The sequence below is a fragment of the Podarcis muralis genome, chromosome 1 (genome assembly GCF_964188315.1).
Source record: "Podarcis muralis chromosome 1, rPodMur119.hap1.1, whole genome shotgun sequence".
Classification (NCBI taxonomy): Eukaryota; Metazoa; Chordata; class Lepidosauria; order Squamata; family Lacertidae; genus Podarcis; species Podarcis muralis.
In genome coordinates this window covers 38,444,074-38,463,184 of record NC_135655.1, presented here as the reverse complement: position 1 = coordinate 38,463,184, position 19,111 = coordinate 38,444,074, and the positions used below count along the sequence as shown (strand labels likewise).

The 19,111-nt window shown below is 43.2% G+C and overlaps 1 long non-coding RNA gene across 1 annotated transcript in view; it reads left to right on the top strand.

The window, feature by feature from the left end:
* Nucleotides 1-18,022, top strand: part of LOC144327303 (uncharacterized) — a 34,650-nt gene extending 16,628 nt beyond the window's left edge. The window contains exons 3-5 of the long non-coding RNA XR_013392363.1: nt 8,532-8,666; nt 14,975-15,042; nt 16,892-18,022. This is a non-coding gene — a long non-coding RNA (uncharacterized LOC144327303). The remainder of the gene's footprint in view (nt 1-8,531; nt 8,667-14,974; nt 15,043-16,891) is intronic.
* The last annotated feature ends 1,089 nt before the right edge of the window (nt 18,023-19,111 follow it).

The window sequence follows — 19,111 nt, the reverse complement described above, 5'->3', positions numbered from 1 at the left end:
ACTCCTACTCATTCATGAAGTTCACTGGGTGACTGTAGGCCTGTTATTCTCTCAGGCTAATCTACTTCTAATCTACAGGGTAGTTGTGAGGGTAAAATGAAGGGGTGGGAAATGACCATAGATGGTACCCTGAGCTTGTTGTGGCAAGGGTGACAGAAATAGATAACCCACCTTTATTTTATTATTGCATTATCTTCCACTTTCTCACCAGAAACCCATGATAGTATAAAACAATTATTTCTGTCACACATGTTATCACCAACCCTGTGAGGCAAGTAAGGCAGGGGGGAGAGGGGGAGGGGGAGAGAGCTGGCAACAAATTTGTGAGGTAGGTGAGGCTGAGAGACTGTGACAGGCTCAAGTTCACCCCACAAACCTTTTGGCTGAGTGTGAATTTGAACCTGGGCCTCTCTGGCCTTTAACACTCTATGACCCCAGTAAGCAGAACCAGCAAGAGGCTCCCACGTCAGTGGCTGAGCCAAATTCAATTCCTGACTCTGAGACTGATATTAGTTATCAGGAGACTATCTGATCCTGAACCGCTTCCCATGGCATCAGAACCTGTAGAGACAGAGTCAGGACCCTCATGGGTGCCTTCCCCTGTGCCTGATGAACCGTGTGCCTCCCAAACCACCTTGGTAGTTCAACAGCACATGGAGTACAAGAAAATGTCTGTATTCAAGTCATTGCATTGGCCCTTTGGAAATTCTGCTTCTCAAAAAGGAAGCAGAGCTTAGGAAAGACAAACTTGGGGTCACAGACTTAGCTTGAGTGAGTTGGTGTGAGTCGCTCTCCTGGAGCTCTCCATGGTGCTGCCACACTTCACCTGCCTTGCTCCCTAGAACCAGAAGAGGACACTCTAGCTACAACGCCACACTAGCTCTCAGTGATCTTTCCCAGCCCAGCTGCTTGAAGTTATTTTTGCAGAAGATGCTGAAAATGTAGCCTGGGAGTGTTTTGTATGGGAAATTCAACTAACTGAATAAGCCAGCACAATAAAATGGATTATTATCACCAATCATCACCATCATATTTTTTAAATCAGCATCAAAGCATAATATAAATATGTTAGGTAGCCCTTCCCATTTTGTGTATTTGGGTAGATTTTACCTAATGAGCCACGTCAGCAGAAGCCCTGATCAAGGACTTCCACTTGTGCAATGTGGCATCCCCACCCAATTGGCTCAGGGAAGGGTCAGAAAACAGCCCCTCCCCAAATAGAGCACAGGGGGCAGAGAGGGGGGATCATTCTGTCTAAATATTCATCATAGTGTGGCACTGAATTTTGCCCTGTGTGTTTTAAAATCAGCGCATCTCAGAAAGTAGGTTTGACTTGAATACTAACAAGTTCCATTAGAAATGGCAAATTTCCTCCATTTAATTTGCATTGGCCACTTCCTCCAAACACCACTCATTAAGCTCTGGCAACTGGGTTTCCTGGCTGTGGGTGCTCCCCAAAGGCCTTGCTCTCCAGCGATGTACGAATGCTGCAGACACTGCAGATCAGCAGAGCTCACAAATTTATATGTGGAGTTTAAAAATAAATGATGTGTCAAAGTAGGGTCAGTTTCCCTGTAGGGTGTTTATGGCAAGGAAAAATAATCTCTTATCTATTGTTCATTTGCTTTCAGGGAATTAGCTCTTCGGATGTTAATTCAATAAATAAACTGAAGGTGATAATGGCCGAAATAAGTTTTCATGCTGCTTGTAAGCAAAGGGACATCGAAAAGCTGCTGTGTTCTTTTAAAAATGCATAGTTAAGGTTTTATTCAAAATGCCATTAATGTTTTAAAGAGCTGGCATACAACAAATCATATGAGACGTGCAGCTTTCAGCCTTATGAAATTTATGGACAGGCTATGTTGAAAAATGAAAGAGAAGAAAAGACAAGGAAGGCACTTAGATCTGATCTTGTTTTTGAAGCAAATGCTGTCATTACACTCTGTTTTAAATTGTAATACAGTTTTTGATGGTCTGAGATCGAGCTCCGAGAGCCTTCTGGAGGTTCTGTCACTGCGAGAAGTGAGGTTACAGGGAACCAGGCAGAGGTGCCTTCTCAGTAGTGGCACCCACCCTGTGGAACGCCTTCCCATCAGATGTCAAAGAGATAAGTAACTATACAACCTTTAGAAGACATCTGAAGGCAGCCCTGTATAGGGAAGTTTTAAATGTTTAATGTTTTATTATGTTTTTGTATATGTTGGAAGCCACCCAGAGTGGCTGGGGTAACCCAATCAGATAGACAGGGTATAAGAAGTAAATTATTATTATCGCTATTATATAAATCTAGGAGTAGCACTAGTATTAGCCGTCTAACAGCCCTGTTCATCTCAAGCATATGCTTAGCAATGGGGGGGGGGGCATAAAAAAATCAGTTAGGGGGGTTTGATAAGAGAGATGCGTCTTGTGTTGGTTGTAAATTCAAAAAAATACCAAAAAAAATCAAATTCTAGGTATGGCAGGTTTTACACATTTATGTACCTGCTATGTGCCAGTCCTTAAAGATTCTCTAAATATGTTTGGGCGTTTGAAGAAAGCAAGTGTGTGTGTGTGCGCGCGCGCGCGTGAGAGAGAGAGAGAATGAGAATTTGCAGTTTCAGTGCCTTCCCTTAATGGAATGATAGAAATGTAAGCACATTTTTTTATTAAAAAAATTAAAAATTAATTTTAGCCCTAGGATTTGCATTTCAAATCACATAATAATGGAATAATTTATGAGCCTCCTTTAGTAGTCTGCATGGAAAGATTAAGTATTAACCACTTCCATTACTTTTATCATAATCTAGAATGGCTCACTCAAAATCACATTCCTTCGCCGCAGTGTGAAAAGCTTTCAGTGCGTGGCTGGAAGGTTGAAATGATGAAACAATTGCTGACGGGTTTCAGCATTTGTGAGATCACAAGTGAGTAGCAATGGCCAGCTCAAAACTTTTTGCTGGCTGAATAAAGGACCAGACCATGTCATTTCCCATATGCAGAAGCTGGCCAGAGCAGCACTTAATTCTTACTTCAAGACTCATGAAAGTCCTATGCTATACCTGAGAGAAAGAAGCTGATTTTAAGGGATGTAGGGCACACCTGACTCTCCAGCATCCTGCTGCTGATTTGCAGCTCCCCAGCATCCGTTGCCTGAGGCAGCTGCTTCATATGACCAATGACCCATTTAGCCCAGCATCCTGTTCTCACCGTGGCCAACCAGATGCCACTAGTAGGACCGAAGCACAAGAGCTCTCTCCCCTCCTGTGGTTTCCAGCAACTGGTATTTAGGAACATTACTACCTCTATCTGTAGCAGCAGAGCTATTGATAGCATCGTCCAGGTCTTTATGTGCAGTTATCATTTGCCTTCCTGGAACCGCTGGCTCACAAGTTACTCTGGGCCTGGAGCACATTATAAGTTTTTTTTTGTGTTTTTTTTTTTTTTTTGCATTTAGAAGTATATGTGCATGAAGCAGAGACATCACCTTGCCAACAAAGGTCCGTATAGTTAAAGCTATGGTTTTTCCAGTGGTGATGTATGGGAGTAAGAGCTGGACCATCAAAAGGCTGATCGCTGAAGAATTGATGCTTTTGAATTATGGTGCTGGAGAAGACTCTTGAGAGTCCCATGGACTGCAAGAAGATCAAACCTATCCATTCTGAAGGAAATCAGCCCTGAGTGCTCACTGGAAGGACAGATCCTGAAGCTGAGACTCCAATACTTTGGCCACATCATGAGAAGAGAAGAATCCCTGGAAAAGACCCTGATGCTGGGAAAGATGGAGGGCACGAGGAAAAGGGGACGACAGAGGAAGAGATGGTTGGACAGTGTTCTCGAAGCTACCAGCATGAGTTTGACCAAACTGCGGGAGGCAGTGGAAGACAGGAGTGCCTGGCATGCTCTGGTCCATGGGGTCACGAAGAGTCAGATACAACTAAACGATTAAACAACAACAACGTGCATGATTTGGTTTCTATCCATACTTTTGTGCACTGCCCTGGAATCTTATGGATGAAGGGGGTCTTTAAGAAATAGTTTTTAGAAATAAATGGAAAATTAAATGCAGATTTCGTAGCTTATCTCCCTCTCTCCCCCACCCTGCCCATCTCCTCTCCAACCCCCCCCCCCCCAGTTTGCTTAACATCCAGTTTCATGAACACCTGGAAAAGTTGCTCATGGTTTTATGGCCTTCTGTTTTTTCCTAATAACAGTGTTGCCTGGCTGCAAATTTGGGGGTTTTCCTTATGGACTAACTTGGCTTCTGATTTTGTTGTGTCTTTGTGTGTGTTAACATGATGATTCATCCTGAAATATCGACATTTGGAGGATGCAAAGTGAAATCTACATATTCTAGGAGCCAACCAAATGATGACATATTGCACAGCTTTAGGATTGCTCTTTTACAAGTCACACTGAGCAGCTCTAGCTGTGTGAGGAGCCTACAGACTCTTACCCTGTGGCAAACTGAGCTGCACCAAGGGGCGACCTCTTCCTTGCTCCCCCTTCCCTGTGGTTTGGGGGCTACAATGGGACCCTCAGCTTGCCACATTCTTGGTGCCAAAGAGCTTCCTTCCCTGTGATCATAAATTAAATGGTCCTCTGTATTTATGCTATGCAGTGTAACAAGGAGAACAGAAAAAAACCCAATTAAAAAAACAACACACATTTGCAGCTGTACAACCTTTATGAACTGGAATAACTTTATTCCCTTCACACTCCAGTGAAACAATACCTTGACAAAATGATTCATTGAGAACAGATGCTGGCAGTTTGACTGAGGTGCCTGTAGCAAGTTTAAGGGCAACTTCACATCTATCTGATCTAAGGCCTTTGACTACTGGAAAAGCCCTCTGTCTCTTTTCTAAGTACAGCATGGAGAGGCAGCAGAAGTGTTCTGATTAATTTTTATAGGGGTAAAACTGCTGCAAGCAGAGAACCTGTTCCATCAGAGGAAAGAAAAGGAAAAGAAATAAGCGTGAGAGAGTCGTGTGTTTTAAAGGGGTTCCTGAATAACTTTAGTTGGTGTTTATTGACTCGTTAATGGATGGCAGTGGTACCTTGACTTTTATATTTAATGGCATGATGAAAAAAGATGTTCTTCAATAGGTGCCACAAAGGCATTGCAGAAGGGGTCTGTCTGATACGGAACAGCAGTGCATTCAAAAGGGCCAATGCCACCACACTAAAGACCTAATTCCTACACCAGAAAATGGGGCTTGCCTAACACCATGCAGGATTGAGTTCAATAACTGTGAGGCCACTGCTAGGAAGGCCCTGTTCTTTGCCTGCCAACCTAATTGCCTTTGAAGGTGAGCACTGAAGCATGCTGCCTTACATGGATCATAAGACATGGGCAGCTGATATGGGTCCAGGTGATTCTTCATGTCACCTGATCCCAACCTGTTTTGGCCTTTAGAGGTCACTGCTAAGCACTTTGTATTGGGTACTGGTGCGACATGTGCAATATAGGTGTAATACGCTCCAACGTCCTAGTCGTTTCCTGGGCAGCTGCATTTTATACCAGTTTAAGTTTCTGAGCCATCTTTAAAGGCAGCCCAATTTAGAGCACCTTCCAGTCTGGGAATAGAGCCCCAGAGAATAGAGCTTTGCATGTTAGATACATTTAACACCACATGTATACTGAACCTCAGATGACTACAGCCTGCAGTGTAGCTCAGCTAGGACCTTCTCCAGAGAATTGATTTATGGTATAAAACATATTTTGGGTCAACAACTAATATGGACACTCATCCTGCAACTGCATGGAAGAGGAGAATAACATTCTCACATTGCATCCTCCAGTTGTCCCCCCTCGAAATCTGAGCGACAGAATAAGGAAAGGCAATTCTTCTGTAAGAAAGTTGGGTTGTGCCCTCAATTTGGCTGAAGCCCAAAGCTTGAACCATATTTGGCTGATTTGGGCAGAGAGATCCTGACATCAGCTAAGTTGGGTGGCAACAACCCCATATCACCCTGCAGAGAAGGTGCTTGAGAAGCAGCACCCAGGAGGATTAAACCTCCTATTCTCCATGCAGCTGGAGGGGAGAGATGCAGTATCTCCTCCCCCCCCCCATTTAATTTTGGTTTGATAAACATTAGCTCCACCCCAAAATTTATTCATGGCCAAATCTGGATCTGGTTTATCTCATGTCAGCCTGGATTGAATGGCTGTGTGTGCTGACCTCAGCTACTTAAGAAAGGCCTGTCCATAAGCCCATTCCATTGATTAACATCCAAGGCAGAGAGCCATGTCCTTCTCTTGGCTTCCCCATGCCCTTTGTCCACTGAGTTTTCATAAGATGATATAGCATATGTACCTTAAATAGCAACATTAAAGGGAAAGGGCAGAATTCAGCAGCTACCTTGTCCAGCACAAAGATGCAATAGCAAGGAAAGTGAAGAGGTCCTCTTGACTTCTGCCTGCCACACAGTTGTGAGAATGGCCAGAGTCTTTCTCGGGAATAAAGATGGCACCCCCAACCCCAGGAAAATCCCAGAATAGACCTTAATATGAGAGTGTACTCCCTTTCACTTAACCTTTGGCATATATTTTTAAAAGCCACAAGCGCTTTTATCAAATTAAACTCTGACCTTTTAAAATTAAATTAACCTCATAGTGTAAATCAGATTAGACGTGAGACAATCTCAATTTATCCTGATTTCTCCCCGATTATGTGTCACTAAAATCCACCCTGTTTGAATTTCCCTTCCTTTGGATGACCTTAAGAGAATTAACCCAGAATTCTCCTACGATGCCACACTCTTGCTCACTGCATTGAAAAAAGAAGGGCCAGGATATGTCCCCCTCCTGCTCCTTTCTAATTGTACTGATCGTAATTGTGTGAACATACAATTCTACATTGTTGTTCTGACACTGCGAAGGATAGTGTAAACCTCACAGACAAATTCTTTAAAATCTAATCAGGTGATTGAAGGGAGACATTTAGACAGGATGACTGATTTTACAGAGCCATAAACTAAGGCCAGAGATAACATGTACTTATCTTGCTCTGAGAATCTGCCTATGAATATTGTTTTATTAGTACGATTGCTGAGGAAGACTTGGATCAACATGCATTGCACACATTTTTATCTTTTTCGATGCTGCAACTGAGTGAATCTGTGAATATTGTCATATGATGACTGATCTTATTTAGGTCACAGAAATGTATATGACCTGCGTTTTGGGTCTTGCAGCTGATTTGAATACCATTTCGAGTATTGCTAGTTGGCATTGTAAAGAGATGCATTTTAGATAAAACAAAATAAATGAAATAAATAAAATAATAAAATAAAATAAAATATGTTGCATATCTTTTTCTATACACTTAATCTCTGCATTGTGGGATGCAACCACAACCCTACCCTCCAAAAAAGTAACCCCAGAGAGAATTAATGCACAAAGCTACCCTTATCTATGTCCAAACTGAGTTTGTCTGCCTAAGATGCAGATGGCGGAAAACCTTCCTGCCAGGTTTTGTAGCACTGCATGGAGGACCGTTTTGCTGGCTGATGTCAGCAGACTAAAGGTTAAACTTCGCTATAAATTAAAGATTACATTCAAGCTAAATATAAAGACCCTTATTTTGAATTATACATACAGGAAAAGCTATTGCTCTCTGGTAAAATTTGAGGGCAAAGTAAATACAGTCATGGCTTGAAAAATTTACATTAGTTCACATTAATTTTAAAAAAAGTTAAGGAGTTTCTTTTTTGGCAGTGTCGCTAGGTATAAACAGAAGACAGCGATGGCTCCAGGACTGAAGAGCCCATGGCATGCTGTTCTCTTCTGGGCTTCTTCCTATGAAAGGGAGCTCCTCTGGTGGGTTTACCTCTTGGTGGCAGAAGCAACATCAAGCACAAAGTATCCCACAATTCCCTCAAAGTAGCAATGTTCTGAAGGTGCAGAGGGAAATGTAAATGGTGGCACCCAGACCCTCCTAGGCGGAGGGGGCTACCATTTTTATTTCTCACAATGTCCCAGAGCAGCATAAGGAAATTAAAAGGGTGATGAGCCTACTGCGGTTGCAGCCTAAGAATGGGGCATCCTGGTGCTGGGCCTAGAGAGAGATACAAGCCAACTGTGTATTTGTAGGGTATCAGCTTATATTTTCTCAGTTTTAGCCCTTCACCAACTCCCTCAATTTTGTTCAGCTATTCTGGTAAATGTGATCTATTCGTGCCAGTCAATGATGCCCAGTTCATGCACTTTCCCCTCTGAAGGAAATTGCCAACATTTTCCAAGGCTAACTGCTGGATGTTGTATCATGCCAGGTCTCCCTGAACCTTTGTCAGGAGGCCACCCATCAGGATGGCCCTGCTGACCTAGATTGGGACAAAAAGATGACCAGTGTCATGTAGTGATTAGTGTGTTGGACTAGGATCTTCCAATACTGGTATGGTCATGATCAGAAACCTGCATTTACACAGAGAAGCTGTGGAAGTGCCACTTCCCCTTTGCATAGGCACATTCCACAAGTCCTACCTTAGTTGTGTGCACATTTCCCTAGTTCTCTATTTTTTGTTTATTTTTGAAATGCTAATATTCTCAGGGCCTCCTTGGTGGTTGCTCCCAGACTTTGAAACACCCTTTCCACAGAAGCTTGACTGGCTCCCTCCTTGTTGTATTTTTTCCAGCAGGTGAAGGCTGTTTTATTCTGACTGGCCTTTGGGAGCTGTTTTTTAAGGTAAGGGCTTTAATAGTGCCGTGCTGATTTTATTATCTGTATTTTAATATATTTTTACATTATTTTAATTCTATTAGAGTTTCATTACAGTGGTACCTCAGGTTAAGAACTTAATTCGTTCCAGAGGTCCGTTCTTAACCTGAAACTGTTCTTAACCTGAAGCACCACTTTAGCTAATGGGGCCTCCTGCTGCCGCCACGCCGCTAGAGTACAATTTCTGTTCTCATCCTGAAGCAAAGTTCTTAACCCGAGGTACTATTTCTCGGTTAATGGAGTCTGTAACCTGAAGCATCTGCAACCTGAAGCGTCTGTAACCTGAGGTACCACTGTACTTTCTAACGATTCTCTTTTATGTTTTTAGCTTTGATATGTTGTGTTGTTTCAATTTGTGTAAGCTGCCTTGAGCCTGGGAAAGAGGTGAGATATAAATAAATACCATCATAATTTCTTTTGAATTTTTATAATTTGAATTTGCAGGTTTATTCTTTATGAGCCACCATGGGTGGCATTTTTCAGCCCCAAAGCAGCATGGAAATAAGCAGTAACAAAACAACATGCATTTAAAGCGTGTTTAAAAAGCTCATGGCTTCCCCCAAATAATCCTGGGAACTGTAGTTTCCCCCTTGCACAGCTTCTATTCCCAGCATCCTTAACAAACCACAGCTGCCAAGATTATTGGGATGAAGCCATTCACTTTATATGTCTGGTGTAAATGTGACCTGTGTAACTTGCTTTTAGTTGTGGACCATGCCTGTACAACTAGCATGCCAGGATATGATCAAAAAGGCCCCAGGCATGTAACTCTAATTGATTGGCTTTCATTCCACCATCATTTTTCCACAGTGAATAAGGACAGAGAGTCTCTTTATATAAAATTGATTGTTACCACTTCTTAGGTACCGTATCTTTGCCATGGAGCCTCTTCCTCTGTGTAGGGAAGGTCTTTCATTTCCTTCAGGCATTTTCCTACATTTGAGCATTTCCTTCCTTCATTTATATTTTTCTGACAGGCTAAGGTGAGTAAGGCTAAAATAATTTCATCACAATTTCAGTATTAGGCATTGTTAGAAAAATTCCAGTCAAGCTTTTGAATAGGTTGTGGTAATGGCAATTGTTTTAATGAGAACTTGGCATTCCCAGCTGGAAATCTGCCTTTTGTTACCCAGTAGCATTTGCTGGGCTGACGTGGATGGCTTCCAACCATCAGAGACCACTAAGGAAGACACCTGAAATAATTGCTCAGAGAGATTCCCTCTGTCCATACATGAGAAAGGATCATCAGCTGATATGTGTGACGTCTTGAGAGTGCTTATTTCATTCCGCATTTTGAGGGAGACACTGCCTGTGGAAATTTGAGACTAGAAATTAAATAAAGCATCTAAGGTTTCAGTGTGTCCAAATTGGTCAAGGTTGGGATGAAGGATTTAGTTTTGCTTTGTTTCTGAAAGTGACTCAACATCTACCCGTGGGTTCCAGCTCACTGTTTGAGAAATACTGGGTTCAAGTGTTCTGGGAAGTTTACTATTTCCTTGAGACACCATAAGAAACGAATGGGGTTGGGGATGCACAGCATGTGCTGTTATCTCTGATGAGGAAACATTAATGTCCTTCATAAGTAAGTAAAACAAAGCTTAGATGCAGACAGCTTTCACCAGGGGCAGATTTTAGTCTTTCAAACTTTCAAATTCGATATACCCCTGCCTCTCATTTTCCATTTTGCTCAATTCACTACAGTGGTACCTCGGGTTAAGAACTTAATTCGTTCCGGAGGTCCGTTCTTAACCCGAAACTGTTCTTAACCTGAAGCACCACTTTAGCTAATGGGGCCTCCTGCTGCTGCTGTGCCCCCGGAGCACGATTTCTGTTCTCATCCTGAAGCAAAGTTCTTAACCTGAAGCACTATTTCTGGGTTGTGGAGTCTGTAACCTGAAGTGTATGTAACCCGAGGTACCACTGTATGCCATAGTTGGGGCACCCTGCAGTGTCCCCCTCGACTTGGCACCCAGTGTGGGGCAACTGGTCTCACAGTTCTAAATCTGCTTCTGCCTTCACCATTGGTAAGTTTAAAATGAATAAATTGTTAGGGACTATTTCATAAGCAGGCTAATGCATATAAACCAAGCAATGGAGAAATAATCCTTCACAAATTGGACGCAGCAGGAAAAGGAAGCCACACACTCTCATAATTCAAGTCGAGAGCAAGTTGTTTCATAACATTTAAATATGTTCAGTGTTTAGATGTGCAACTCAGGCAAGACAATGAGCAGAGCAAAGAGATTATTTATCCTGTGGGCCAGTTGTGCATGAAACTGACCAGAGAAAGTAATCTAATCAGACCTTATTAAACTGAATCTGCAATGCATACTCAATGCCCACAAGCATTGTCTGAGCTGGCCAGTAGTCTAATCCGACTTTAGGATGCTTGCCAGTGCCAGAGCCTTTTCACAGCAGCATCTACTGCTAAGTTTAACTGAATTATTCAAAATGTTCTTTTTATTAAGGGTGTGGGGGAGACACAATACGGATATCAAGGTCACATTACCCATGGAATTTCCACACACAGCAATGGTACATGTTTTATTTATCAAGGGATGAGATGGATGCGGATCTTGACTTCTGTGCCAAGAACAATACAATCTATAACCAGAGAACCAGAATTCTGCAATCACAATATATTGTGCAAAACAGAGTAATTGGTTTGATTTATTTCCATTGTGAAATATGGATTTGTGGGAACTTTTGGAAGGGACTAGGTTACAAAAGAGGAAGAGATGAATGGGTTTCGTGGCAGAGATCCTAAGACAGGTCAACAATACTGAAGAAGTATGACAAAAGGATGTGGAAAGGATGCAGTCACAATCCAGATCGGACTCTGGCTATTTACTTTTAAAAAGTCATTCAGGCAATTGTAGCATTTTTTTAAGATACACATGTTTACTTGTTGGAGTTTTAATTCATTTTCTAAGAAATGTTACAATCACTTGAATGATTTTTAAAAAGTCAACAAATGGGGGGGGACTAGTTTATGACACCACCACTGATGGTTAATTGCAGACATCTAACTCAACTAACAAGGGACGCGGGTGGCGCTGTGGGTTAAAGCCTCAGCGCCTAGGGCTTGCCGATCGAAAGGTCGGCGGTTCGAATCCCCGTGGCAGGGTGCGCTCCCGTTGCTCGGTCCCAGCACCTGCCAACCTAGCAGTTCGAAAGCACCCCCGGGTGCAAGTAGATAAATAGGGACCGCTTACTAGGGGGAAGGTAAACGGCGTTTCCGTGTGCTGCGCTGGCTCGCCAGATGCAGCTTTGTCACGCTGGCCACGTGACCCGGAAGTGTCTCCAGACAGCACTGGCCCCCGGCCTCTTAAGTGAGATGGGCGCACAACCCCAGAGTCTGTCAAGACTGGCCCGTACGGGCAGGGGTACCTTTACCTTTACCTTTAACTCAACTAACACTGTTCAATAACAAAAAATCTCCATATCTGCCAAGATGAAATCTCGGGCTGAGAAATACTTTTTATTTTCTTCCCTTTTCTCTGCCAAGATTTTCCTTGTCATCACCTATTAAATGTCCCAAATGTTGATTGATTTGGCCTGAAGTTTGATTGGTTCATGTTAGTGTCAATATGTTCAAGAAGAGGGCTCAGATAATGACCCTCAACATTTTCCGTTTCCAGCACTTCCACTGAGCTACTGTTTAATTAAACATTGAGGAGGTAACTTATCCCACCCCCATCTGGTTCCTAGGTTATGATTTTGCCCACTAAGCTCACCAATGGCAACTCCTGTTCTTAGAATGGATTAATCTCCTTTTCTGGCCGTTGGGAAACAGGGCTGCTGTGTGCTCCGGGACAGTTTAACATTATGCTAACTGACAAGTCGCTGCAGGATTGTACACTTCAAGTATCGTCTGCAGGATCAACAGAGGAATGTGCCCTGCCTATGACCCTGATGCATAATCTAGAACAGGGGCTGTCAAAAAAGTTCTGCATGATCTTGGATAAAGATCACAAGCTCTTCCAACTGGCAAGGACTCTGGGAACCGGAAGAAAAGGAGCTGAGACATTGCAACACGGCAAGAATGGCCAGTGGTAGTTTCATTTCTAGGCCCCCATTATGTAATTCTGCAAATCCAACTGTCTCCCAGGCTATGTTTAATTGATTGATTTGTTTGTTTTAAATATTTATACACTGCCTTTCTGGACAAAGTTCTCTCAAGGTTATGAACAATCATAAAAACATGAAAATTTAAATTACATTGCATTAAAAAAACTTTTAGAAACTATAAAACATACAGAAATAGGTAGCAATATTTTCAAACAGGATGCAGGCAGTAGCTCCAAAGAGATACATTTTTAAACCTTTTTAAAAATATCATGACTGACAGGGCTGATCGTATATCTTTTGGGAGGGAAGACTGTAGAGTGGGAACCAACGCTGCAAATACCATCTGTCCTGGACGCTTTAGTTGTGATTGGTTAAATGGCGATCTGTTATGGATGCTTTAGCTGAGATCCTGCATTGTAGTGGCTCACACTGGATGAAACTTAGGGTCCCTTCCAACTCTAAAATTCTATGATTCTATTGCCCTGCTCATATTGCTATCAATCTAAACAATCATAAAGGTGGTCTAATGGGCAGAATCTTCAATGTCTCTCCTAAAGCAGAGGCAGATTCATGCTGTCCTTTGAACAACTTGATCTCTATACCGTTAATGTCCTTTAATAATGACCTGATACAAAATGTAGCAGTTGTGTTTTTTCTCCAGGTGACTTTTCCCAGTCTCTCTCTCTGTGTGCATTTTTACTGATTTTTGGCATATTAAGGCTATCAGTCGCTACTAGCCACGATGGCCGTGCCTGTGCTCTTCCTCAATGGTTGACCCATTGTAAGTGTACATGGCCTCCCACATGACCTGCAGTTTCATGACTTTAATAGACCAGCACGGGAAAGTCTCATATACCGTGGTACCTCTGGTTAAGAACTTAATTCGTTCCGGAGGTCCGTTCTTAACCTGAAATTGTTCTTAACCTGAGGTACCACTTTAGCTAATGGAGCCTCCCACTGCCACCGTGCTGCCGCCGCAAAATTTCTCTTCTCATCCTGAAGCAAAGTTCTTAACCCGAGGTACTATTTCTGGGTTAGCGGAGTCTGTAACCTGAAGCATCTGTAACCCAAGGTACCACTGTATTAGTGATTTCTCACTGTCTGGCAGGGACCCACTACTACTGAGAAATGATATTTTTGGCTTCCCTGTGATCCTCATCTTCTTAACTGTTTGTCTGAGGGCCAAACTACTGGAGAAAACAGAGACCCGTGGTGAGATCTCCCATTGCTTTAAACCTGTCGATTTCTGCTCTCTCCGTTTCTCCAGAGTTAAACTCACATTTCTGCAGCAATTTGCAAATCTTCAAATATATATATATATACCGTATTTTTTGCCCCATAGGGCGCACCGCCCCATAGGACGCACCTAGTGTTTTTTTTTGGGGGGGGGAATAAAGAAAAAAATTTTTATTCCCCCCCCAGGCGCGGGGCTGGCGCGGGGGAAGCCCGAGCTTCCCCTGACCCCAGCCCCGAGAACAGCCTGCTATCCGCAAGCCTAGAGAGCCCGGCGGGAAGTCGCGCTGGTCTCCCCAGGCTTGCAGAGAGCTGCGCAAAGCCCGGGCGTGCTCTTCAGCGCGCCCCAGGCTTCAGAATGCAGGCTTCAGAATGCAGGCAGCTCTGCGCAACCCTCGGGAAACTGGTGCGCACCGGGCTCCCTAGGGCTGCGCAGAGCTGCGCGAAGTCCGGGACTGTAGGCAGCTCTGCGCAACCCTCGGGAGGGTTGCGCAGAGCTTCCTGAAGCCTGGAGAGCGAGAGGGGTCGGTGCGCACCTACGCCTCTCGCTCTCCAGGCTTCAGCGAAAGCCTGCATTCGCCCCATAGGACGCACACACATTTCCCCTTCATTTTTGGAGGGGGAAAAGTGCATCCTATAGGGCGAAAAATACGGTGTGTGTGTGTGTGTGTGTGTGTGATATATATATATATATATATATATATATATATATATATATATATATTCTAGATAATTCACCAGCATTATAGAGAGAATTTCTCCAAACAAACAGAATGTGTGCATTTCTAGGCACACTTTCTTATGTACATTTTTTTGTAAAGATTGCTTGGTTGGAGAACTGCATCACAAAATTTGGATGTGTCAAGTTCAAATGACGGATGTGTTTCAATCCTGATATTATTTTGGAAAGTGAAAATTTGATGGATTCGCTTTTAAATGCCAACCAAATTTATTTTTTTCTCCAAACCTAGGAATGCCTGATTCAGATGGCCTGTAGTGTTGAGGAAAATGAGAGTTAACTGTTTCTCCCGACATTAATGTAAGTTCCTAATTCACCCCTAGACTCTACCATGTCTAATGCAAATAGACACCTTACTCAACTATCCATTAGGCAGCTTCCTCCACGTTTCTCCATGAACAATGCCACAGTCACTAGGCTGTGAGTTCCGATTGGCCAGAGTCCCATTGGGACCTCCCTGCTAAATCTAAAACCTATTGTTATTGTTATCTTGGAGCTCTTCAGAGCACTCTAAGTGTTCTTTTACATGCCTGCAGGGAAGTGAGGAATCTTTACTGCTAAAGCACAAAGAAAGCTTTCTGTTTCAAAGTGTGAAGAAAGAATTTCAGACCGATGACTTGAAAGCAGTTAAAAAGAAAAAGAAAAAGTTGGTTTCCCAAAGAATTAGAATATTGACAAGCCTTATCCTTCGTAACTATTCCAAATGTCTGGAATGCCCACCCAGAACAGCTACATGGTGCCAGCTATTTTTCTTCCTCAAATTGCTCTTGAAAACTCATGTTTGATCATGTTTGTGTCCTCTCTGCTTGTAATTTAATTAACAAAACTTGAAGAAGGAACAACAACACCAGTGGACAGTATAGTGGGGTGGTGGTGCTCACTTGACCTCCCAATAGCTGAGTTGCTGCTCCTTACCAGCAAGGAGAGTGAGGAAGTTGAGCTGGTGGTGGGGTCACACAGCTTCATATGCACCACTGGAACAAATCTGACACATCTTCTAGTGCATTTGCCTAGCACTGACCTCCCTGCTGTCTCACTCTCTCCCCTCTCTTTCCTGGTAAGCAGCAGTGACTCAGCTGTTGGGAGGTAAGGTGTGTGCTGCTGCCCCACCATGGCATCTGCTGCTGGGCCACAAAGTAAGTGTAACATGCAGTTTGGCCCTGCCTGTGTGGGAAAAGCTATGGGAAAGGACAGTAGACTTAGCCTCTATACTACACCAGTTCTCAGGAGGAGGCTGGGACTTTTAAGATCTTTTGGATCTTAAGAGCCAGCGTGGTGTAGTGGTTAAGAGTGGTGGACTCGTAATCTGGGGAACCGGGTTCACGTCTCCGCTCCTCCACATGCAGCTGCTGGGTGACCTTGGGCTAGTCACACTTCTCTGAAGTCTCTCAGCCCCACTCACCTCACAGAGTGTTTGTTGTGGGGGAGGAAGGGAAAGGAGAATGTTAGCCGCTTTGAGACTCCTTCGGGTAGTGATAAAGCGGGATATCAAATCCAAACTCTTCTTCTTCTTCTTCTTCTTCTTCTTCTTCTTTGGATAGTAACAATCTAGACAAAGCTCTTCAAGCATATGAAAACATGGATTAAAAAAGATTTAAAATAGCACAGCATTGATAATTTGGGGCAGAAAATGCCAAATATATTATATTGTTACATTTTGACAGAGCAGACTAAAGCATTGCCATGTGGATGTCCTACTCTCAGTTGACACAAAGGTATAATTGGTTGGTGCAGCAAAAATCTATTCTTTATTTGATGATAAATAAAACAATAGAGAGTGCTTGAATCATGGAGTAATGGTTGGTTTAATACCTCAGACAGTCAGAGCAAATGTATCCACACACCCACGACACAACTGCAATATTATTTTGTGGTTCCCAAATCACCACATCTGAACCAGGCTTAGAAACATTCTTAATTCTTTGGAGGGTAGGAAAGGTGAGGGATAATTTGTGAAGAGATTTCATGGAGGATATCTCTCCCCGGGGAACCCAATCCAGACGTCCTCCCACTCTTTCCTCTGCTGCTAAACTGTTTTAATAGAATAGGAAAGAGCAGATAAGGGAATGGGATTGTGGCATTGTCCTTGGCTGACTTAACAGGCTGGCGGAGGCTGAAACTGAGAAATTTCCCTTACTTCTCTGTACAGCCCAGAAGAGAGGAAGCTGAACGAGAGCTGAAGGTCCAGTGCCAGCCCTAGACATCTTCCCATCTGAAGCAAACAGTGCAAATGACACATCACGATTTGTAACTAGCGCTCAGTGATGGGAGCTGGAGAAAGGAAATGGTACCCTTTCTGGAATCTGTCAAAGTGACTGCTTCACATTAAGTCTAGCAGAGGTGAGGAAAGCTGGCTAAGGTGTAGAACCTTGTGAGTTGCAGCTTTTCTGAGGCCCCAAATAAATCTCAAATGGCCTGCTGCTGTTGGCCAATCTGAATGCATTTGTGAGGTATCAGAAGTTCAGAGTCAACAATCCCACACATTGTGCTAAAGAGAAATGTATGATAAAAGTTTGTACAGTGCCACAGGAAGTCGGCCACCGAGGCTTTCTTTCAAAACAAGAAAGAGGTCAGCCTTGCATTTGGTTGTTATAGCCTGTCAAAATTTTTGAATGATGCTTGCGTGTGAATAGGAAGCAATATCGGAAAAAGTGGTGAACAAGCAGAATTTCCCTGCCCAAAAAACCAATAATAGAAATGCTGTCACTAGCAAATCAGCTCCCCAGCTCAGGGCAAAGTAAGCTGGGAATAGTACAACCTTCAAGTGACTATTTACCAATAATAGTAATGTGGGTGTGCCTTTGTGAAAGAAGCAGTCTTAAAGAGGGAAACAGTGTATTTCCCCTCAGGCACTCTACAGAATGCATCAGACAGGCAACATCAGACAGGGACATGGGCACAAAATGTCTTCATAAAAAAAGAGAGGGCAGTGAGGAATCTTTCAGTGGGAAGATGAAGAGGAGAACCACTTGGCTACTGAATGCAAAGCAATGATCATCGTGGAAGCATCCTGGCTACCAGAGGAAACGAAAGCAAATAGTGCAAAGGAAGCCTTTTAAGAATTTGTTTCCTAACTTAGAATAGTCCCTGCTTCTACTCCTAGTTTGTTCCATTTGCTGCACAAATATACATTTCTACTTAGAATTAAGTGCCATTGTGTGGATGTAGGATCATAGTCCTATAACAATAGTTATAGACAAATCTGTCAATTCTGTTTTTTCTCATTTTCCAGTCTTAAGTTCAGCTTCCCCCTTTCCACCACATTTGGCAAACACTTTTTTTTAAAAACCCTGCATGAAAAATTCACACACACCTTTTGTGTGCATTTCTGTTTATACACATTTTTGCATGCCATTTCTTCTAATATTGTGCACACACCCCCACACTAATATACACATTTTGGTATACTCCCCTAAGATATCCCTTTCTTGTAGGCATTTTAAAAATCAGCATAGTACATTACAAAATTCAAGAAGTGCAAATCATGAAAGGGAGCTGTGTTCCGGTTCACATACAGGGGTACCTTAGGTTACAAACGCTTCGGGTTACAAACTCCGCTAACCCGGAAGTAGTACCTTGGGTTGAGAACTTTACCTCAGGGTGAGAATGGAAATTGTGCGCCGGTGGCACGGCGGCAGCAGGAGGCCCCATTAGTGAAAGCGCACCTCAGGTTAAGAACGGTTTCAGGCTAAGAACGGACCTCCGGAATGAATTAAGTTCGTAACCCGAGGTATCACTGTATTGATGTGGAGAGTGTGAAATAATTTTGTATTGAAATGAGAACTGAATAATGTCTTCCTCATTTCTTCTCAATGGTGAGAATTTCTAAGCCTCACAGCTGTGTGTGTAGGTATATTCTTGGGAAGGGAGGAGTAAACCTCCACTGCTCACAAGCTGCGATCCTGATAATCCCTGCCCATGGATGCGATTATTCTAAGGAAAACACTATTCAGTGGTGGATGGTCTTGCACCGTGGCATATCTCCTCCAGGTGAGTTGCTGCTGCTTACCAGGAAGAGGAGGAGTGGGGAAGCAGTGAGGTCTGTGCAGTGCAAAAGCATCAGCAGTGCCAATTTGGTGCTCCTAATGGTGTGTTTGCCCTGCACCTTGGAGCACCAGATTGGCTCTGCTGATGCATTTGCACTGCACAGATCTCACTGCTTCCCCACGCCTCTTCTTCCAGAGAGCAGCAGCAACTCACCTGCTGGGAAGTCAGGAAACTGCCTCTGTCCCACTACACAGTCTACGAATGATAATATACAGTCAGTGTAATGTGCAGTTTGACCTTCAGAGGTCACTCTTCTAAATGAATCACTTTGCCACATCATTGCAATGTCCCAGAGAACTTTGTGATGCTGGCACAACACATT